Source organism: Ochotona curzoniae, unplaced genomic scaffold, assembly GCF_017591425.1.
Source record: "Ochotona curzoniae isolate NIBS_2020 unplaced genomic scaffold, NIBS_Ocur_1.0 scaffold_4506, whole genome shotgun sequence".
Lineage (NCBI taxonomy): Eukaryota > Metazoa > Chordata > Mammalia > Lagomorpha > Ochotonidae > Ochotona > Ochotona curzoniae.
Window position 1 is genome coordinate 81181573 of NW_024467119.1, and position 23957 is coordinate 81205529.

A 23957-nucleotide genomic window follows, 5' to 3' on the forward strand; every position below is an offset into this window, starting at 1 on the left:
TGCTGGCCCACCCTGAGTCTCAGCTCTCTCACGGTTCAACGAGTGCAGAGACCTTAGCCAGTCTGTCCTATATTTACCCTGGCTTCTATGAACACTAATTCAACAAACAAATGCAGAAATAGTCATATCTTCAGCAGAAGAGAGAAGTGGGTCCTGTCCAGGGGAAGCCAGAGTTTGATCTTTAATGGTCTGACTTCTTTCTACTCCCCACTGTGACAGACACTGAACACAGCGCAAGCTCTTAGCATCCTTGTCTGCAGGTACAGCACATTTAAAAATTCCACATTAAGTGATTAAAGGATAGGCAGTTCTGAATTCATTTATTTGTCCCCATGGGTACTGTAGACAGCTTTGGGAGAGGAAAGAGTGTCCCTGGCCATGTCAAGGTCTCACTGAGTTGGTGCCCTGCCTGTGGGGATGACTGGCTATGCAGTGTCAACTGGGCGATGAGCCTTGACCATTTCTCCTGGCACATTCCATAACAATGTCTTCATCCATGCTTTGATGCCTAGCCTAAGAAAGCATACCTGCCTCAATTGTCTCAGGAAAGAACACAAAAAATCTCATGTCTATTGAGGTAATGTGCTAATGATTTTAATTCTTAATTTTGGTTTGATAGGAAGCATGCTTCTTTAACTAAGATAAGCTATTTCTATAGGACCTTCCAAATGTGGCAAATCACTTTGCAAATATCAAGAGATGATCTATAATGGGTTCATGCCTACAGGGATTCCTCAGAAAGCTCATGGGGAATGTGCACTATGAAAGAATTATATATAGATTTCCATTTTTTTTTTCTTGCAGGAAGGTAAACTTATCTTTTAGTCCTATTTCCATGAACTATTTGTAGTTGAAGTAAAATTAATGCTGTATGCTTGCTTTAAAATGATTTACTTATATATATTTGTTTTTAAGTTTAAAAGAAAGATGTGTGTGGGGATGGAGGGAGTGAGAGAAAGATGGCGACATCTATAGTAAGGAATTGGCTCACATAACCCTGAAAGCTGTTAAGTCCCAAGAGAAAGAGAACACTGCCATCTACTGGTTTACTCCCTAAATGACCACTTCTGTCAGGCTAAATTTTAAGAGAACTGAACTCTGTTTTTCATCACTTATAAGAGTAGCAGAGACCCAAAGAGTTTGAGCCATCACCTGCTGCCTTCTTGGGTAGCAGGAAGCTGAATTGGAAGCTGAGCTGAGAATTGAACTAGTTACTTGACATATAGGATGTGGTCATGAGGCAGCATTTCAACCCTGTGCCACACATTCATGAACTCTGAAGTACTATCGCACAAGTGTGTGTGTGCGTGTGTGTGTCTGTGTGTTTATAGCCCTCAGAGATAGAGTGCATGGTTCCCCCTTTAAAGGTGGAGGAAGTTGGGCGCAGAGCAGCATCCAAAGTCCGCAGCTTCTACATGAAAACGTTAGGCTGCTCTCAGCAGTGCTTTGGTTCAAGTTCGAGTGTTGTAATATTCACTTTAGAGGGAGTTTTGGAAACTAAATGAAATCTGTTTGAAAACTCCCTAAACATTGGGCCTGGCGGCGTGGGCTAGTAGCTAAAGTCCTCGCCTTGATTGCGCTGGGATACCATATGCGTGCCCATTCTAATCCCGGCAGCTCCATTTCCCATCCAGCTCCCTGCCTGTGGCCTGGGAAAGCAGTCGAGGACAGCCCAAAGCTTTGGGACCCTGTACCACCTTCCTCTCTGTTTCTCCTCTTCTCTGTATATCCGACTTTCCAATAAATAAATCTTTAAAAAAAAAAAAAAGAAGAAAACTCCCTAAACAAAATAGCCTCTGCAATACATATTAATTTATTCCAATAACAAAGTTTATAGAATTCTACTTACATATTACAGGTTTTTATGGTTTTAACATACATCAGTAGAAGGCATGCTTTCTGTTCCTAGAGACCGTAGGAGGCAGGTGATGGCTCAGCTGGCTGGGTTTTGCTGTCCATGGGGGAGTCCTGGATTGAGTACCTAGCTTCTTGCTTCAGTGAACGTCAGATGGGAGCACTTCCTGCCTTTGTCTCTCTGTGTATGCCTCCCAAATTAATTATTTTTATAAGTAAGGCTTGTATGAATAAAGGTTTATGTTTTTTAAAAAATATTTATAAAAAAAAGGGTCTTCAAGGATCAGCTGTAATAGACATAGAGAGGAGTGGGAAGAAATTTTCAGATGTTACTAAATGCACGGCCGGGTCTCCCAAGGGTTAACTCCACAGCACAGCTTGTTTCTCAAAGGTATAACAGGAAGGGCAATCATGGCCTGATACATTTAGCCCGTGGCTTGACTGCAATTTCCCTCCTTCCTGCTTCCCCTTTTTGCATGTCCTTGGGGGAGCTTAGGTGTTGCTTAACCATTGGGAAGATCCTGGGAGGGGCCAAGCAGACTATATAAGAGAGTTCGATCTTGAGTAAAGGCCTTCACTTTACAAGAATGAGTCTCAGTGTGTTGTGTGTCTTGTCTGTCTTGTCTGTCTCATAACCCTAGTCCCTCCGCTCGACTCGGGGCTTGGGGTACGTGGCGACGCAGGCGTTGCCAACAACTAAAAACATGGAAGTATAGCTTGAGTAAGGTTGTTTCTCTCATTCCTTCCAAAACTTTCTTTCAGGGTGCCAAGGCAGCACCTAAAACTCCAGTCTGTATCCAAAGAACTTCCTGAAGATCCATCACAGTTTGAACTTCCTCTACTAGATGATGGGCTCAAGTGCAAGAGGTGGTAGCTGCCTGGTGGTCTCCCTTGGTCTGTCAAAGCCACAAGCAATACAGCAAAAGGATTCCATCTTAACCTCTGGAGACTAAAGCAGCTTTAAAAAAAAATTTCTTTTTTTTTCTGTTGGAGGGTGGGTGCTCCGTCATATTGCTTTGGAATGTTTTAACATGTCCTTCAGTTGATTTATAGGCTGCCTCAAGGTGCAGGTGTTGTGCTGTAGGCTGGGGATTCACAGGTGTGGCAATCCTCTGCCAGCCCCAGAGCCAATAGTGCAGCTATTTTGCAATTCTCTATCTCCCCCCTGTAGTGTGAGTTCCTTGCACCTTGCAAGTGAGTTCCTTGCACCTCTTATGCCTGAATGCCTGGTGTCTAACACAGGGGCTGAGGACAGTACCTAGTAGTAGCTAGTGTCTGACCAAATTAACTGTAGGGAGATGGGCTGAGTAGCTGAGAATAGTTTTTGGAGCAACAGGGATTTTTCTAACTGGAAACCTAAGCTTTACATAATGTTTTTTTTTTTTTTTTAATATATATACCATTCAACGTAACACCAGCTCTCACATACACTTCATATCTCTTTCTGCTGAACTACAATCTTTACATATTCTGTGGGAATTCTAACTTGCTGCCCCTGTAAACTCATGCACTTCTTGGTTTGACTTGGTTCCTCAGCCGCATGCTACATTCAGATATAATATTTTCCACCTCGGTGTCCTTGGTTTCTATCACCACATCCTTGCCAATTGCTGATGCTCAGCAGACACTGAGTGTAATTAGTGAAGGGCTGGTGGGTCAGTCACAGAAATGCGACATGCAATGAGTCAGGGCCAGGGATGAGCTGATTTTATGCTCATAAATGTTTACTTCCTTTTAGATTTTTAAGTGCCTCAGAAGCCATAGCAATGAGTTGACAACTTGTAATAAGTAGGCATGCTACTTCTCAAAAATAGAAAATGTAAATGATTTTATTTCCTTTTTGCTAAGAAAAAAAAAAGCGAAAGAAAAAAAGAAATCACAAGGAAATTTGTGCCTCCCAGCCTGGCATTCATCATCGGGAACAATGTCTCCTGGGGTATTCTCTGATCACAAACCTGTCTCCCCACAAGTGTGATGTTGTGTTATTTGATTACATACTCTGTGGCTGAGAAAATCACAATCCATGCTATTTACTTGTGGATTTACACAATATGCCAATAGTGTTGGCACCCCTTGGGCATCTGGCAGAGACCACTTCAAATCTGAGGGTTGCAGGGGAAGTCGCTGCTTGGATCGAAGCTTCCCAGACCTCAAAGGAAAAGATACTTGAGGAACGTTTAAAAACAGGTAATCAGGCTCCCATCAAACTCTGAACAGTCATACTGCATCCCAGAAGATTGGGAGACTATTACTTGTGAAATAAAACACCTGCCATCCTAGAACTGTGTGCCTAGACAGACCAGAAGTACCACATTATAACAATGTGAAAGAATAGTTTCAATCCTGGGGTGGATTGGCCTTTGCCTTAGATGCTGTATAAAATGTTACATTGGCAGGTTTTAAATCTATAATTTTAAGGTATTCTAGCTTAAATACAATAATTAATGGCCTATTGTTTTGGAAAGATCAAGTCAATGTAATTAACGGGATCTTGGAACTTGGTGTCCACAGTGCCTGTTGGGACCTGGGGAGATAGTGCTTGGGTTGAGAGATCCTCAACTCATGCTGTGAGTTAATGAGGGGGACACATTAATCACCTTGAGTTCGTCACCTTTGTTTTACTTACTAATGCAGAGGTAATTTTCTAAGGTTACTGCAAAAACAATTTCAGATACAAATGTGCAGTTTCTCTCGTTCTCTAATGAATAAACACAAACATTTTAAAAAGAAAGTAAAACCAGGAAATGACATGATCAGAGTTCTGAAGAGATCACTCTGATACAAACTAATTGAAGGGCTCCATTCAGCAGGCAGAGGCTACGGATGAAGGCCAACTGTAAGCCAATGACTCGTACGGAGGAGGGACCTGAAAACAGTGCCTTAACTAAAGAACTTTCCAAAGAGGTAGAATTGTCCACATTAACTTGTCAAGGCAACATGAAAGATCAGAGAAGTAGTTCTCAGGCATGAATATTTGTTATATTTTAAAAAAACAATACTAAGAAAACGAGGAAACATATTAAAATGTCTCATAAGGAAGCAAACTTTTCAGTCTTACATAATATGACATCACTAATTTTGTGTTTCCCACAATTGCAGGAAAGGTATCTGATTTAGTTTCAGGTAAATAATAAACACATAATATTACAAGTGTATTAGTTCAATTTAAATGCATTGAAAGAATAAAGACTTTTTAAAGAGGAAAATTTATATCAAGTGCTGTGGTTGATAATGAGCTAATGAGAAATCTTATATCCTTTTTTACTTTTCAAATTTTCTTTGAGGTCAAAGCTAATACTTGCTCAATACTCTCTTTTATGATGAGAATTTATTTACAAAATCATATGAACAAGAGAAGTTAAAGAATAATCATTTATCATTTTTGTTTTATATTTATATTTATGTATAGTCAAGTTTTGATTGTGGTAAGTTTCATGAGAGAGCAGGCTGCATAGACGCCTGTCTGGAAAAAGCGGCCTGCTCTTGAATATACTTTCTGAAACTCAAGTTGAAATTGCTATAGGGACATTATCAAAGGGCAGAACCTTGGGGCTGGCACTGTCACAGAGCAGGTTAGCATTGAACTACTGCTGGCATCACCGGCATTCCATATGGATGCTGGTTCGAGTCCCAGATGTTCTACTCCCATTTCAATTTCTTGTTAATGCACCTGGGAAAGAAACAGAAGATGGCCCAGTGCCTGATTAACTCCACATTTCTGCAAGCTGTTGTGCTAGCTAGTTGTCTACCCACAGTTAAATCCCTTATTTTGAAAATAAACCAAGTGTCTATTTCTCACACTACCCTTTTCCTTATAAAAATAGGTGGCAGGTGGGAAAGATTGCTGTTTTTAGCACAGGCCTCACTCAGAGGGTCTGCTCGGTTTGTACTTCTTTTCTTTCTCCTCATTTGGCCCATTCATGTTAGGTGTTTCTGTGTGGTGGTCCATATATATGCATGAGTGTGTTTACTCCCTGCCTGTTAAGTAATCTGTTCCTATTCACACATGATATTAGTTTGCACTTACTTTCTATCTCTGAGGAGACAAGAACCAGGATTGGAAATTAATACATTCATTGCCCATATCAGAGAGAGCCAAGAGAGAGCTTGGCTTCATGAATGTGCTCACACCCTTGTGGGATAAGTTAATGACCTCAGGAGTGGTCTCCTGGAAAATAGAGGAGTTCCTATTTTTCTTGCTCATGCTCACCTGCTTTGCATGTTCTGATGTAGCACCCAGGCCCTCACAAGATACAATCTTGGGTTTCCCAGCCATTCAGAATTATGAACCAACTGTCTATAAATTATCCACCAGGTTGTATTGTATTATGGCAGTGTATTTAAAGGTTGTATTTATTTGAAAGATAGAGGCAAAGGCAGAGAGAGAAAGATCTTCCATCTTCTGGTTCACTCCCTAATGGACACAATGGCCAGAGCTAGACTGTTCTGAAGCCAGCAGTGAGGAGTATTTTCTAGATCTCCCACATGGGAGCAGCATCCCAAGGCCTTGGGCCATGCTCTGCTGTTTTCCCAGACTGTAAGCAGGGGGCTGGATCAAATGTGGAGCAGCCAGGGCTCAACGAGTGCACATATGTTATGCTGGCAATGCAATGGTAGTTTTACCCATGAATCCCTAGCGCTGGCCCCAGTCTCTCCACTATGCCTCAGAGGTGCTTTTGGTCCCTCTTCTGCAAGCACTGCTGTGGGTAGCTCCTGCAGATATGGCACATGCCCTCTTTTCAGTATGTCTAAGGGGAGAAGGCTAAGCATCCTCCTTTTTAGATATATCTTTCCCCAAATCATTTAATGTGATTATCATAAGAGTTACTTATGCTGTTTCATAAATTTATATTAATTAAACAAGTTTAAACATACTTAAACTTTTCAAATAATATAGACAAATACAGACAATAAATAGGAGGATGATTCTTTTGTCTTTGTAATTTTTCTTTATTTTTAAAATTTGAGATTAACTTAGAATGCTAATACATTTTTATGGGGAACACTGTAATATTCCAATACTTCTCCACAGTGTAATCAGGCAATTAATTTTTCCACTTTTTAATCTTTTCCCTAGCTTCTCAGCCTACTGGCTCCTATCTTCCAATTCTGAAAGGGAACTGTTTCCTATAATAGCTTTCATCCAAATATTTTATTAGTGCATCATCAAGGATTAATTTTAAATGGCTCCAAGTTATTCTATATTCTATACTTCATATTTATTTAATCTTAAGATTGAATATGCTAAGAACAAGCTCATTTTGCTACAACTTAATGAATTGCACTACAAAATCATACATTTAAAAGATGATTTTTTGTAATTGTGCTTAAAATTTTTAAATGACTCTTTGAAAAACATTTTGGGATAAAATTGACACAGAATTATACACATTTAATATTATGAAAAGCTGTATTTTTAAAATCCATGTATTTTTAAATTAAATTTTCATGTAATTTTTGAAGATCTTTTGTTATGCATTTATTTTAGATTTTTTTTTTACCCAAAACACTTTAATTCCATTTTCTGAGAACTTTTTGAAGTATCCTCAAAGAATCTAAGCTATGGATCCTCGCAATTAATTTTCTGTGACTCTAACAATATCCTGCACACTGGGAAACTTGGCTCCAACATATGAACTCAGGAAAAAACCTTGGGAAAAAGGCTCCAACATATGAACTGGAGGATATTTTTAAACAACAGCATTCTACCCTTGGTTCACAAACTCAAGTCCCTCTGACAGTCTAAAACACATTCATTCCAATAGCTCAGTGTTTCTGTTCCAGCATCAGTTCAACAGTCAGGAGTACAAAGTACAGAGTCTTGTCTGCATCAGATAAAAGTGAGACTCAAGACACAATTAATCCTAAAGCAAACTCCTTTAGTTATAAGCCTATAAAATCAAAACCAATTATCTACTTCCAAAATAATTGGTGGGAGAGGCACAGGGCACATACTTTCCAGAAGAGGGGAGTGGGCAAGGAGAAAGGAATAAGAGATTTTAAACAAGTGCACTATCCAGTAAGGATCCATTTAAATTTTAAGACTCCAGGAAAATGGATCACTGCGTCTATTGCCTCCTGGGCATAGTGGAGCACCACTAAACATTTTCCTAGTGAAGGATCTCTAGCTGTTAAACCCCTGTGAAAAGTCTGTGCCTGGACATCCAAGTGGTTGAGACATCTTTTTACATCTGCAGGGAGGATGCCATGTCCCCACAGTGGTTGCATTCTGTGTACTTGCAGAGTCAGAGTGCCAGGTGACTGCCACCAACTTCACTGCCTGCTTTTTCTGGAGTTGTGCTGAGAACTGCTGTCTGGGCTAACTTGAACAATATATACTATTTAGGAGTGTGCATCAAGTGCATTATGGAGTGACAGGTCAAATTGTACCTGAATTGGTCCTCCGAAGCTATCTTCCCATCTAACTTTGCTGAGCCTTAGATGTGATGTTCTCCCATTGTCCCTGTGAAAAAGATCTGGCTGCCTTCTTGCTGTGTTAGCCTATTGGATAAATAAATGGTCACTTGGCCAAATCCTTGCATGAATTTCCATTTTAAAAAAATTATAATTGCATCAATTAAAAGATGTTTAAAATGTATTTGAGAGGAGGGGAGGAAGAGAGAGAGAGAGCTCCTGTTCAGAGGTGAACACCCAAAATACAACAGCTGGTATTGGGCCAGGCTGAAATCCAGAGCTGGGAACCTAACCTTGGTTTCCTATGTGGATATCAGTGAACCACAATTTTGAGTGATCCCTGCTTTCTCCTGTGGCATGCCTTAGCAAGAAGTAGGAATCAAGCAGAATTTGAACTCAGCTTATCTAATATGGGGTGCAGACATCCTAAGTGGGGTCTTGATCATTAAACTAAATGTCTATCCCTTTTTTTCTAAATTTTATTTTGATAATGTTTACATAGTTGATTAGGGTACAAAGGATCAAGGGTTACAGGAAAGTGGGTAAAACCATTGTTTCCATATTTTCTCTCTCTTTTTAAAATTTCTGCATCTGAGGTAAGAAGGTAGATAAAGGGAGAAACCCTACACAACCTCCCATCCCGGGGTCCCCAATGTGGGTATGCTCTGAGGACACTGCTCAAGTGGTTTTGAGAGTTCAACAGTTCTCAATTGCTGCTAGTCTCACCATTGCAAACACAATGAAATCTCTCCAAAATTCACTGGCTGACACAGTCCACTTTAGAGTCTCTGTTTGCCCAAATTTTCACTTCCAACACATGGCTGTGGTAGATGATTGATTCCTTCTGTTCTCCGTCTTGTGTTGTGGCACTGGGTATCCTCTGCAGGTTCTGATGGGCTGCCATATCTTCCATGTGCACCTGGATATGCTGTCCACTGCTCCGTCTGAGACTCTGAGGAGGCTCAACTTTGACACATGCACTCCATGGTCAGACCATGGAACCTGTACTTCTATTCATGGTTGGGGTTCTGAGATGAGCAGTTCAATTAGGCTTGATTCTTGTGTGTGCATGCCTGTACAGGGTCTGGCACAGTCTGTTGCCCTAATCAGCTTATGCACATGCTGCTGGTTGCAATTGCTGGGTCAGTTTTGTTTCCAGCCCTGTCTTCCACAAGAACCAATGTATGTTGCAGTCCATCCCAATCCTGCCAAACACACACTTGGCCCTCACATAAATCCATGGGAGTACAGCCTAGTTGGAGAGACCCACAATAACCCCCACCAGGCTTACCTCCTGTCCTGGTTTCCATGTTAGCCAGTATGTACAACAGACTGTTCCAGTCTGTCCCACATCCCATTCAACTCTCATATATGTCAATGGGCACTGAAGCCTAGTTCAACCCAACCAACTCCACTACCCAGCCCACACACATGCTGGTGGGTGCCCTTCTGTCTAGCCACTCCTGGTCCTGGTTTTCATGCTCTCCAGTGGGAGTGGTAACCCAAGAGGGAGGAGCCCACTGTTTCCCTTCTAGGCCACTTCCACTACTGGATTATGCACTCTCCAGGTGGTTCTGCAGTTAAACTTGACAGAATTAGTTCCCAATACCAGCCTCTGCCAGCTGATGCTGCGGCAAAACCCTACCAACCCTCACACGCTCTGATTTATGCTTGCACCAGTACAAACAGCCCAGCCTGGCTTTTCTTTGATCTAGCCCACAGATGTTGTAGCCCTGCCTTGTCTGGTCTGCTCCCATCCCAACTCACGTTCTCCAGTGGGAGTGGTGGTCCAGCAGTGGAGCCCTCCACATTCCCCTATCAGCTTTGCCCTCTCCCCGCCTAGTTCTCACGTGTGCTTGTTGGGTGCTATGGCTCAGTCTGGCATGGCCCACCTCGGCTTGCCATTTGCCAGTGGGTGCTCTAGCCTGGCCTGGCCTGGCCTGGCCCACCCCACCTCCAATTCTAGCTCCTGCTGGTGGAAGTTACAGCCTAGCCCAGCCCTGCTGACACCCAGTGCCAGCCATAATGTGTACTGGTATGTGTTGTGATTGAATCTGGCTCGACCCACACTCCATTCTCTTGCTTAGATTAGCCAACGGGTGATGTGAACTGGTTCAGCCTGGTCTGCCTTTGACCTGTGCCAAATGTATGCTAGTGGATACTTTCCATGGCCTGTTCTGGGATGCTCCCTTTCTTGGTTCTTGCACTCACCTACAGGGAATGTGTCCCGACAGAGATTTTTTCCAGACTCCTCCATCAGAGCCTCCCTAATGTCAGATCTCAGGCACACAAATGGGTCCATGGGTCAGCCCTACTTAGTCCACCTACTGTCCTGCAGGAACGGTAGCTTTTCCTGACTGGCCTTCAACCCATTCCTGTTCTTGCTGTTGGATGTTACAGCCCAGCCAAGCCTGGTCCACACCCAGACACTGCTCACACATGGCTCAGTAGGGAAGAGACTTAGCTTAGCCCATCCTACACCTACCCTGGCTCTCAGGATCACCAGTTAGTGCTGGAGTCTAGCCCAGCATGGTGTGCCCAGCCCCAGTCCACACTTGAGCCAAGGGACACTGTAGTCATATCTAGACCATAATGCAGCTGCCACTCTATCCCGCGCAGTCACCAGTGGGAACCCCAACCTAGCCAGGGTGTCTCCTTAGCTCCCCAACCAGGCCTGGTCCCAGCCATAGATTGCACACATGCCAGTGGTTGCTCTGACCAAGCTTGGCATAGCCCCTCACCTGTCTTGGCCTTTGCCTTAGATGCTGTAGTCTGCCCTGACCCGGCCTACCCCCCCCAACCTGATTCTCACTGATGGGTGCTTGAACTGGGCCCTGCTCAGTCTATTCCCATCCCTGACTCATGCAAACCACTAGCTGTTACAGCCTAGCTCAGCATGACCTGTGCTGCAGCCTGGTTTCTGTTCTTGCTGGTAAGCTAAGGTCTGCTCAGCCCTGCCTGGTCTGCCCTTTTCCATAATCAACCCACACGTTAGGCAACAGTTAGAGCTACTTTTCCCAGCTTCCCTGACCCCCAGGCCTGGACTGTGTGATGGTCAGTTAGAGTTAAGACTCTTTAGGGGAGGTTCCCAAATTCTCCCACTTGACCTACTCCCAGACCCAGATCTCACAGATGCCAGTGGGTGTTAAGCCAGTGCCTTGTATGAACTGGTGAAAATTGCGGTCAGGCCTGCCCAACACCCTGTTTTAGGATGCACATGTGGGTGCTGCAGCCTGCATCTCCCTTTACTTGTGAGTGATGGCAGGTTCAGGGTCACACCTAGATCAGCTCATCACCACCCCAATTCTTGAACTAACCAGCAGGACTTGTATTTTCACAGGGTTGGACCATACATTCCCCATACAATCTACCCCTGGACCTGGTTCCCTCGTGTGCTGGTTAGTGTCTTGGCCCTACCTAATGTGATCCATCCCCTGATCTGATATTCTGTCAGGTATTAGGATCTTGCCCTGCTAGGAAGAACACTAGCCTTTGCTTTTGCACAGACTGGTGTGTGGTGTCAGCATTGTTCAGTGGTAACAAGTCCTACACAGGACTCACATGTAGGCTGGCATATCAGTCTGACCCATACAGATCGTCTGGCCTCTCCCCTCCAAACCATCATGTCTCAGTACCCTCACTTATCTTCAAGTAGCTATCCTGTCATTGGGATTCACTCAGAATTGATTCCTCACCAACATGCACAGTGGCCTCATTCATGGATGTACTTAGGCAACAGTTCCACACCCTGAAGATCCCAGAGCTCGCTGCCGGGCAGCCAGCAGGTGGAGCCTGGCGCCAGTTGGTGCATGAGCAGCCCAGGACTGGCTTACCACATGGCAGAAGTGGCTGTGGCTAGGGTCCCAAGCATTGAGTCTAACCTGGCTTGGGTACTCCCAGCAGCTGCTAGGCTGCTGGAATCTCTCTGCAGCCAGGTCCCAAGGTCAAACACTCCCCTCTTTCATTCTTTACATGGCCAGGCTTTTAATTTTCCGAAATTTCCCCTTTTACTCCCCTTTTCATTATAAATTACATTTCTAAACTGTCGCCTTGCTCTGGCACCTCACTGTAGGCTGCCAAAAGCATCCCAGCTGCAGCCTGAGCACTTTAGTCTGTAGGTATTTTTATTGCCAGTACTCTTCTTCATCACTTTTTTGACGTAGCCATCCACATAATTCCAGTACACACCCAGAATTCCAGCAATGTATTGCCAATCAATAACAAGGAGATCCTTTGCTCCTATTTCTTTTTTTTTTTAAGATTTATATTTATTTTATTGGAAAGGAGGATATACAGAGAGGAGGAGAGAGAGAAGAAGATCTTCCGTCTGATGGTTCACTCCCCAAGTGACCGCAACGGCTGGAGCTGAGCCAATCCAGAGCCAGGATCCAGGAGCTCTTCCAAGTCTCCCACATGGGTGCAGGGTCCCAAGACTTTGGGCTGTCCTCGACTGCTTTCTCATGACACAGGCAGGAAGCTAGATGGGAAGCAGGGCCGCTGAGATTAGAACTGGCGACCATATGGGATCCTGGCGTGTGCAAGGCGAGGACCTAAACCACTACACTATCGCACTGGGCCTAGTTTGCTCCTATTCCTGTTAGGGTTTTTCCCACCAAGACCCTATCAGCATGGCCTTTACTGCCCACATTTCTATCATCTTCTGGGAACAGTCATTAACATCATCTCTAAGAAGATTCATACTTCCCCTAATCCTCTTGTCTTTGGGCCCTCCCTGGGATCACTCATAACCCCTGTTTGTGGCATATAGGTATTTTTCCAACCTGTTTCTCCAAATTCTTCTAGCCTCTGTCCATCACTCAGGTTCAAAATGGCTTTCACACCTTTCAGGGGTTGTTATATTGTTGCAGGAATTTTGACTCCGAGTATGGCAGCAACCTCAAATTCTTGTCTCGCAGGAAAGAAGAATTTTCATGCGGACACAGTTTAGTTTTAAAGCAAGATTTATTAGAAAAGTTGAGAAGAGAAGACTCCCGTCCTAGTGACGGGAGGGGGCTTTGAGATAGAAAAGACCCTTACCTCCTGCCATAGTGGCAGGAGGAAAAGGACCTCAGTGCTCTGCCATAGTGGCAGGAAAATAAGAACCCGTATTAATGGTGGGGAATGCACCTTTTAAAGGTTTCCCTCAAAGATGTTTCTCCATGAACAAAGAAAATTCCTAGTTTCCATGGTACCTGGCCTTGGGACAAAAGGCCACAGAGATACCAGACATAGGACATTCCAGGCCTTAGGCAGATGTGTATTACTTCTTCCTACTCTCCTTTCAATGATAAAGAGATCGGCCTGAGGCCCTCCCACAATGGCCAGAGGGGATGGCCGATACTTCAGGTGGGGAATTGATATGCTAATAGCACCACTGTCCCTTGGAAGAGACGTGCCCTGGTGAGTTCAAGACATGGTGGGGAAATTCTCTTTTACTCAGGGACCCAGAATACCCTAACTGCCTACTACCCACTCTAACTCCTCTCTCAATATCAACAACCCAATCCTTGCTATCAACTTTCTTTCTTTCTCTCTTTTCTTTTTTTTTTTTTTTTGCTATCAACTTTCTGTTCTAGTCCATTTTCTGTTGCTGTAACCAAATGCTAGAATGTGTCAAGGAGAGCAGTGTATGGAACTGAAAGCTTTGGAGACTGGAGGCTGGAAAGTCCAAGAGCATTCATCCACTGTCTGCACAGCTTCCAGCAAGCATCTCAGTTAACACTGTGACACAGGGGAGGGCAGAAAGAAAGCAGATATGTGCAAAAGACAGCTGAGGAAACCAGACTGGTTTTATAAAACTCTCACAAAAATGAATCCATAGCTGCAAAATTAACTTATTTGCATACAACTTAACTCCTAAGAGAATGGTATTCATCTCTAGCTGTGCCTGGAAAATGGCACCTTCCATATACCATCACAAACAAACATTTTATTCATCTACCTTCTTGAAATCATGTAAAAAGGGACAACCTCGAGGCTTGCTGGGTGCTGCTCATACTTAAGCATGTTCATACTCCCTCTCTATTATGTATTGTCACTTTGTTTATAATGTCTTTTATTCACTGACAACCTTTACTTACATCTCATCCTCAATTGCTTGTTAGCATTGGAGAGAAGAACCTGGATCCGGTACCCAAATGACATTTAGGGGAGACAGCCTGGAGATGAACAGCCACCCAGAAGTCAACAAGAGAGTCTTTCTGTCTCTTCCTTGCACTTGAATGCCTCAATTTTATTATTGTTTTTCTTTCTTTCTTTCTTTTTTTTTTTTTTTTTTGGTCACTCTATTCCAGCTTACAACTCCAATTCACTATTTCTGTTTAACTCACCTGTGTCTGCGCCCTCCAGTGGCTGTTGAAGGTGGGAATGCAGATGGCAGACACTGCAAATTGCACAGAGCTCCATTCTTTGTTAAGAAGGGGTTAGAGTGGCGGGGACGTTGTTAGGCTGTGAAGTGATTCCCAGTTTTTATTGCCGTCAGGCCACAGACACCATCTGAAGCAGCAGCTTTATTAACCAGCCTTCCCAATGAGGTGTTTGGTTCCTGTGCATCTGCCTACATAAGGCAAATGAATTTGGTTATCCTTTTACCCTTAAAAATGTTTGTTGTCTTCCCGTTTCTGTCTCCGACATCTATGAGGCCCAAAACTCTTCCCTGCACTTACTGTGGGGTTCTGTTTTCTGTGTCATTTGGTGCAGTATTGTCAGCTCTCAGAAACCTGGCCACAGGCTGAACAAGCTGTCAAGTTATGATCCTGGGATGCGATTGGCAGGTGCTTTAAGAAACACTGTGTTCAAAAATCTGTTGCCTTCAAAAGAAGGGACCTAAAGTCATTGCAATGTACCACTTTCAAGACTATTTTAATGTTCACATCAAACAGTTACATGCTAGATCTGAAATGCCCAAAGGCTATCACCTTGCTGAAATGCTGATATCAAGACTTGCATAATTGCTTGATTGGATAATCCTTCACTTTGCAAGTGCCAGGACTTTATATGAGTGCTGATTTGTATCTCAGCTGTTCCACTTCCCATCTAGTCCCTGCCTGTGGCCTGGGAAAGCAGTGGAGGGTGGCCCAAGTCCTCAAGACCCTACACCTAGTGGGGAGACCTGGGAAAAGTTTCTGGCTCCTGGCTTTGGATCAGTATCAGCTGCCAAACAGGACCTTCAACTTCAGGACTATCTTTTAAAATGACCTCATCGGTAAGAGAAAACCAAAATGGTCAGAAATTCCTTCACAAATAAATTTCAGGGTGCTGGGGTCCGTGTGATGGGTGTGGAAGACAGGAAGGTGTGAAGAGTATGTTCCATTGCAGGCAAGGTCGCAAGGAACTTCCCGCTGTGTGGCAAGGCCCGGCGGATGTCTCTACAACACCTGAATGCAGCTCTGCCTCCCTTTGCATGGACACCGGACAACCCCGCTGAGTATTCTGTAATCTAGTTAGGCATTGTCTGCCTCTGCGGAGTTACTGTTAAATATCAATAGGAACTTAGAAGCTAATGTTGCTGGTGCCATTTTTAGCCAAGAGCTATTGTCGCTGTTAGGGGTGCATCCTGTGGCAATATGCTAATCAAGGGTGCTAACTCCCCCTTTTGATCCTATGCTAATCAAAGGTGTTCTGTCTTCAGGTGTAGTGGGAATCTATTCTTTCCCTCTTTCTTTGATCTTTTAGGTCCCTTCCTTCCTTGACTATCTCAAGACCAAGCTGTAAAGTAATTGTGGTAGGAATGTGCTACTGACTGATATGCATCATCTATTGAAAACCTTTTCCTAGCCAGGCACCAGGTGGTTAACATCCTAGCCTTAGGTGAAACAAATGGCAGAGTTATCTTTGGAAACACCCACTTGACCATGACGTAAAAAGTCTGAGCCAGAGTTTGACTGATTTTGTATAAATAAAGCGGACAGCTTTTGTGCGTAGTCCATTATGATGATGAAGAGTTACTAGTGGTCCGTCTCTTTCTTTGCGCCTCATCCACGCACCCTTCGCGAGTTCCGAACTCAGCTGGAGCTGGACTCTGGCATCAGGGTACTCTTTCAAATCCCTACTCTTAGTAGTAACTTCAAACTCTGTTACTGCCAATATCCAACCAGGGGCATCAGATTCAAAAGATCAATGGGAAATATAAGATAAACAGATATATAGGCGAACATGTATATACATCTATTCTAACAGGCAAATGGAAAGTGAAGATATATTGCAGTACATATCTCTAATCTAGAATAAAAGGAGGGCTGCCAATGAACTTATTAAATATATCTTGACATTAAGAGACCGGACTTTTTACCAATGTCTATACCAATAATGTCACCAATAATACACTTAAATAGCAGAATGTTGGGCCTGTGACTGTTGCTGAAGAACTACACTGTTGTCCCAATACAGGGGAACACTGTGGCAGGGATGAGAAGCTGGGATCCCTGTGTCCATGGAGCTGTATCATGAAAAAAAATGATAGATGCTGTGGAAGATCCACTATTGAGTGATACTCAATCACCCCAAAGTCAGCTTGCTGCATTAAGACTACCTCCAAGTGGTAATAAGTCCTCCCCTCTTTCTAGAAACCCTATTTTCTTTCACCTCCTTAGCATGTGACTCTACTTACTCCACACTACAGCAGGATCTGACCTCCATTGGAAGATAACTTGCCAGAATCACCTGTAGTGGAGCCTCCCACCATCAGGTGAAAGTAAGCGTTGTCCTATGAGAGGGGGGCTGTGGAAATGCTGGCACAGTTAGAGCAAATGTCTATTTTTCTCTTTGGTTGATTTAAATCAATGTAAACAAAAGCTAGGTAAAAGATTCTGCCCGTCTTACTGAGGAGCCTTAGGCCCTACCTCTGACCTTTAACCTGAGCCAGGTGATCTATGTATATTTTCATGTCCACATGTTGCATGCCTGAGTATATTTGGGCCAAAGTCCAGGCCCATGCTGACGCCTTAGCTGGTCAGAAACCTAATCACTATGACACAGCACTGAGCTGTCCCATAAATGAACTCTAACTGGAATCCAGCAGACTCATAGGTATGGTGAGTTGAAGTGCCAAAAACATGATCTGTATAGTGACTGAAGTGAAAAAAATATATATATATAGTAAAATTTATAAATTGTGACTAAAGCAGGGAGGCAACACCAGGAAGATAATCCAGATTTATTCCATGGACATTTGATAGAGGCCTTAAATAAATACTAACATAAACCCCCAAATCCATGAAGAACAGTTCAACTCAGCATCCAATTAAACTGGTCCCTCAACCCTAGATATTCAAATTGAACTTTGGAAACTGGCAATATGATCCCAACCGCCCATAAATTGGATGCTGTCTACATTATTTGAAATGTTCAATAACAGGGACAAAACTGAAGAGAAGAAGTGGCTTCCACGTGGGAAGCAACAGCCTAGGCAACAGGTTCATATGATCGCAAACACCAGAACCAGCACCCTGCAACCTCAGAGTGGTTTTAATGTGGGAATCTGGGATGCTGGTGCAAGGAGCATTGCCATCTAAAATCCTGCTGAGCTCCTGCCCCAACTGTAATCAAGAGTTTACTGGAAGCAGAGTCTCTTTCAGTTCAACAGAGAGAGAACTTTTATTTATTTCAAATCCTTTTCCAGGGATTGAAGAGACTCAGGAATTCATCTGTTTCCCACATTCTTAGGGACATCACAGTCTTCGAGCCCTTTGTGACCCTGGATTTTGCAGTTAAGACTATGGTTTCCTGATTAGTACAGTATCACTTCCTCTGTTTTGAATTCCCACGCAAGACTCTTATCTCCATAGAGTTATGTCATAGTGCTCCCAACTGTTTAGTTTGGGACTCTAGTTTGCCAAATAAAATATTTCCTAACTCCTGTCACTTTGTGGTGATGTTGGAGTGTCCAACCTATTTACTTGGCAAGGATTTTCTATCTTTCCTGCTTGGTTCTCTTTGGTTAATTCCCTCTAAACCTAAAATTTTCATTATCATGTTAATGAGAACTGATACAAGATTCCACTTGGACAATTTTCCTCTTAATTCCAAAATAGAGCGGATCAGTGAGTGTGGAAGTAGGGCATGCCTGAACTGGCTACACAGGCTTCCCCCATCACAGTTCTCTTAAAGGATAGGAAAGGAATCCTCATCACCTCCAATATACCTTAAATCCAGAAGCCAAGTGAAGCCTCCAATTTTGATCAATTAATTTCTTAATCATGGAATACTGATGCCATGTCACTTCTCTTATAATACCCAATTTTAATGCCAAGTATGGGAATATTAAATGGTTCAGGATCCCAAGACCTTAAGTAAAGCTCTCATCCTGCTTCATCCTGTTGTACCAGATCACTAGACCAGAAACTTGAAGGAGCCACTTTGTTCACAATCCTAAGCCTGGAAGATGCCTTTTCCTGCATACCTTATACTAAAAATTCCAAGGTGTTTGCTTTTGAGTATACTGATCCATCCTCAATCATGATTCAACAAGTACACATGGGTGGCCTTTCTTCAAGACTTTAGAGAAAATTTTCATTTATGTGACAAAGGCCTTGTGAAGGGTCTTAAAGAACCCAACGAACATCCTCACTTTACAATCTGTAGATGATATCCTCTTCCACATATGGAAACATCATTTGGATCTTATTTTTTTGTTAATTTTTAATTTATAGGAATGGAAGAAAAGAAACTTTCTTCAAATTTCTAAATAGGAAATATTTTACTTAGGATACAACCTGACCTAGGACATCATGCCTTCCCACTTGTGTGAAAAGAAGCTGTAGCAACAGGACAGTCACCACCCACCAAAGGAGCTAAGAATGTTTCTGGGAGTGGCATACTTGCACAGCATCTAGATTCTAGACACCGGGAGACAGCTAACTTCCTTAGAGAATTAACTCATTGAGAGAGTCTCGATACTGATTCCCTTGAATGGACAGGAAAATAACACAAGATCTTTCAAAAGGTTAAAGGTCTGTTAACAACAACTCTTTTACCAGGACTGCCTAATTTAGCCAATACTTTTATCCTGTTTGTAGCTAAAAGAGAAGAAACAGTCCTGGGTACACATACCCACTTCATGGATATTCTATTGATACTCTATTTGAAACAGTTGGACTTGGTGAATATAGGATGGCCTGAAAGCAGTTGTTGCTAGTGCCCTTGGACAGAGTAAATTACCAAATTGACTGTGGGCCAGTTTCTTGAAGTTGAAACTTCACAGCATGTACAGGGGATCTAGATATCTGAAGACAACCTTGTGGTGAAAAAGGGATTGCTTTACCAAAGATGAAGCTCTCTGGCTTGACTTCCACAGGCAATTTTAAAAGGATGCCAACTTCTCCATAGAGCTACTCTGGCCATCTTAAGGGGCTGATTGGTTGCTGAGATACCGCAGAGCAGGTGTACTTCAGTGCCCTCATCTCCAAAACCAGCACACTCCAGAGCACAGTGTATGCAAGTTCTCGCTCTTTCTCTCTCTCCCTCTCCCTCTCTCTTACTCCTTCTCTGCAACTCCACATTTCAAATAAATATATTCATTAATAAACAGGAATAAAGGTGATATGTAAGAAAATGTACTTTTCTTATTTCTGACCTCAGATAACTTTTAATCTTTCATTATTGTCCGATGCCAGCTCTATGGCATGTATGAACATCTTGTAATTAGAATGAAAAACTTCCTTTTTTGTTTATACTTTGCTTAGAATTTAATCATTATTAGAATAGAATTGAGATTTCGTTAAATTTTCTCATGTCATTTAGATGACTATATACTACTTATTATAATTGTTTGATATGCTAATATAATGATATAAACAGATTTTCACCTTTTATTATTCTTTAAGAGATTTACTTTATTGATTTGAAAGATACAGAGGAAAAGATAAAAGGATATAGAAAGGTTTTTCAATCTGCTGACTCTCTCACAAAATGATCACAATGAACAGGGCTGGGTCAGGACAAAGCCATGTGGGTCATTTCCTGCTGTTTTCCTCAAGAGCATTAGCAGGGAGCTAGATTGCAGGTGGATGAGCTGGGACAGCAGCAGGCATCTGTATGCCATGCCTGCCTTACAGAAAGCAGCCTAACCCATTATGCTGCACATTGGCCCCTTTGTATTTTAAAAATATATATATTTTTGGAATTTTTATAGGTTTTAATTTCTCAAAAAAGGAAAGAATAAAATAAAACAGCAATAACAATGAAACATCAGGGGCCAGTGTTTTGGGGAAGTGGATAAAACTGCCACCTGTTAAACCAGCTTTGTATATGGGCACAGGTTAGTGTCCTGTGAGAGTGGTGACACAAGAGGGAGGAGCCCACTATTTCCCTTCTAGGCTACTTCCACTACTAGATCATGCACTCTCTAGGTGATTCTGCAGTTTACCTAGACAGATTAGCCCCCAATGCCAGCTTCTGCCAGCTGATGCTGCGGCAAAGCCCAATCAACCTTCACCCACTCTAATTTATGCTTGCACCATGAGGAACAAGCAGCCCAGCCTGGTTTTTCTTTGATCTAGCCTTACATGAGGCCCACAGATGTTATAGCCCTGCCTAGTCTGGTCTGCCCCCAGCCCAGCTCATGCTCTCCAATGGGAGTGGCTGTCCAGCAGGGGAGCTCTGCCACATTCCCCCTGCTGGATCTGCCCCCTCCCTCCCTGGTTCTCATGTGTGCTGTTAGGTGCTGCGGTCACATCTGGCACAGGTCACCTCACCTTAGCATTCCGTATTGTGCACTGGATTTTGTTGTGATAGAAGCTGGCTCCACCCACATTCTGTTCTGGTGCTCAGATTCACCAGCGGCTGAAGTGAACTGGTCCAGCCTGGTCTGCCCCGACCCGTGCCAAATGTATGCTAGTGGGATACTTTCCATGGCCTCTTCTGGGCTGTTTCCTATCATGCTTCTTGCGTTTACCTGCATGGACTGTGTCCTGCCAGAGGAGTTGCCCAGGCTCCTGTATCAGAAACTTTCCCAATGCCAGATTTTGAGCATAACAGTGGGTCCATGAGCCAGCCCTACTCAGTTAACCTCCTGTCCTAGTAGGAACAGTGGCCTTTCCTCAATAGCCTTCAACCCAATCTGGTCCTTACTGTTGGATGTTTCAGCCCAGCCATGGCTCATCTATATTCACATATAGCTCACACATGGCTCAGTAGGGGCTGAGACTTAGCCTAGTCTGTCCCACATCTACCCTGGTCCTCCAGAGCACAAGACGGTGTTGGAGTCTAACCTGGCTTGGTGCATCCAGTCCCATATCACACTTGTGCCAAGGGAGACTACAACCGTATCCTGACCAGAATGCAACCCCCATTCCAGCCATTCTGCTCCTCGGTGGGAACTTCAACCCAGCTAGGGTGTCCCCTTAGCTCCAGAACCAGGCCTGTTACAGCCATAAATTGCACACATGCCAGTGGTTGCTCTAACTCAGCTTGGCTCAGCCACTCTCCTGTTCCAGACCCTGTCCTAGATGCTGTGGCTTAGTGTCCCTGGCTCATGCAGATCAGTAGGTGCAAGAACCTAGCTTGACATGACCTATACTTCAACCTGAGGAAAGGCAAATTTAAATCGAGAAAAAGAGACAGAGAGAAAGACCTTTAATTTGTTCATGTGCCGATTCACTCCCTTAGTGACTGCAACACCCAGAGCTGGGCTGATCTGAAGCCAGGACCCAAGAACTTCTGCACAAGCAAGGAGCTGGCTGGGATGTGGAACAGCCAGAACATGAACCAGTGCCCATATGGGATCCTGATGCTTGGAGGTTGAGGATTAACCATTGAGCCACATTCCAGGCCCAGCTCTTAACTACATACCATATTGATTTCATAAATGATAATTTATGGGGCTTTCATGTCCTGGAAGTGATCATTATAACTCACCAATGAGCAGTCATTGAAGTGCCAGGAAAACAGGAAGCTAGAAGCAAGCTTTTCTTTTCTCTTTCTTGCTTGTGAGCTAAGGTTTGCTCAGTCCTGTCTGGTCCAACCAGTTCCATTACCAACCCCTACATTAGCAAGCCATTGGAGCTATTTTGCCCAGCTTGTCCGACCCCCAGGTCTGGACCATTTGTTCACCAGCAGAAGCTATGACCCGCCAGGGAAGTTTCCCACGTTCCTCCACTTGACCCACTCACTGACCCAGTTCTCATACATGCCAGTGGGTTTTAGGCCCGTGTCAGGCATAGTCCGGCCTTCCATTTGGCCTTGTATGAGCTGGTGAACGTTGCAGCCTGGCCCACCCCACACCCTGTTTAGAATGCACATTTGGGTGTTGCTGCCTTGACCAGTTCAGACTGTTGTTGGTTCCTTTACCGGTGAGTGATGGCAGGCTCCTTGGTCACACCTAACTGAGTCCATCACCACCCCAACTCTTGAGCTCACCAGTGGGGCTAGAATTTCCACAGGGTTTGACCCACACATCCCCCACAGACTCTACCCCTGGATATGGTTTTCTTGTGTGCTAGTTAATGTCATTGCCCTGCCTAATATGACCCATGTCCTGATCCATCATCATGTCAGGTAATAGGATATGACCCTGCTAGTCAAGCCCCAAGCCGTAGCTTTTGCCTGGACTGGTGTTTGGTGCTCAGCTTTGTTCAGTGATTACAAGTTCTACACAGGATTCATAGGAGTTTGGTATATCAGTCTTATCCATAAAGATCATCTGGTCCCTCTCCTCCAACCTACCAGACTTCATTACCCTTGCTTACCTTCGAAGGAAAAGTTACTCTGTCATTGGGAATCTTTAGGATTGATTGACATCCCAGAAGCACAGTGGGCTTAAAACATGGAGCTACGTAAGCAGCAATTCAAAGAATTGGTTCCGCAGAGCTGGCCACTGGGTGGCTAGTTCTCCAAACTTCTACCTTTGGTGTATCCACCATGAGGGGAGCAACCTCTGGAGCACAGACAGACCCCGGGACAGCTCATTGCCTGTGTGTGGTGGCTGTAATTAGGGCTCTGAGCATGGAGACAGCTCCGGTCTGGCTCCCACCAGCAGCCAGCAGGCTGCTGGAAGGTTTTTGAAACCTATTTCTTTTTGAATTTTTAAATTTTTGACTTTTTATTTTTTCATATTTTACATTTCTTATATTTCCCAATTATGTTGCACCATTGTATTTTAACAATTGCAAATTAAATCATCTCTCATCAACAAAATATTGAGATATTTATTGTGTCTGATGTTTCTCATTTTTCTATATTGCTATATTATTGTTTAAATATGTACGTTACAAACCAAATATTCAATGCATTGTAAAACATGATATTTCACTGTAAATAATAACCAAAACAAGGAAGATTTGTCTATACAGCCTTTTCTGAAGGATTGTCCAGAAAACTCTCAAATGTCTTCCTTTGAATCAGTATTGTTGCCCTTACGTATTATATGTGGTCTTTTAAGCTTTATAACTTTTATTTATGTTGCTGAAGAATGCAGTAGTCATGATATAAAATGACTTCAGTTAGTATATTCACTTTTTTCCACATCACGCTTTAAAAAATAATAATAAACTCCCAGTGAACTTTTACCCTGTAAATGACCTGATATGACACATTTGAACTTAAAGTGAACTTTCACATGAACTTTCAGTTATCCTCTGAGAAATGTAACAGATGGAAAACGGACAGATATTTCAAATATTTTTTGATGCAGTATTTTAATATGCTCTACAGAGACAACAAGAGCTGCTATCGCCTGCCATTGTTTACTTTGC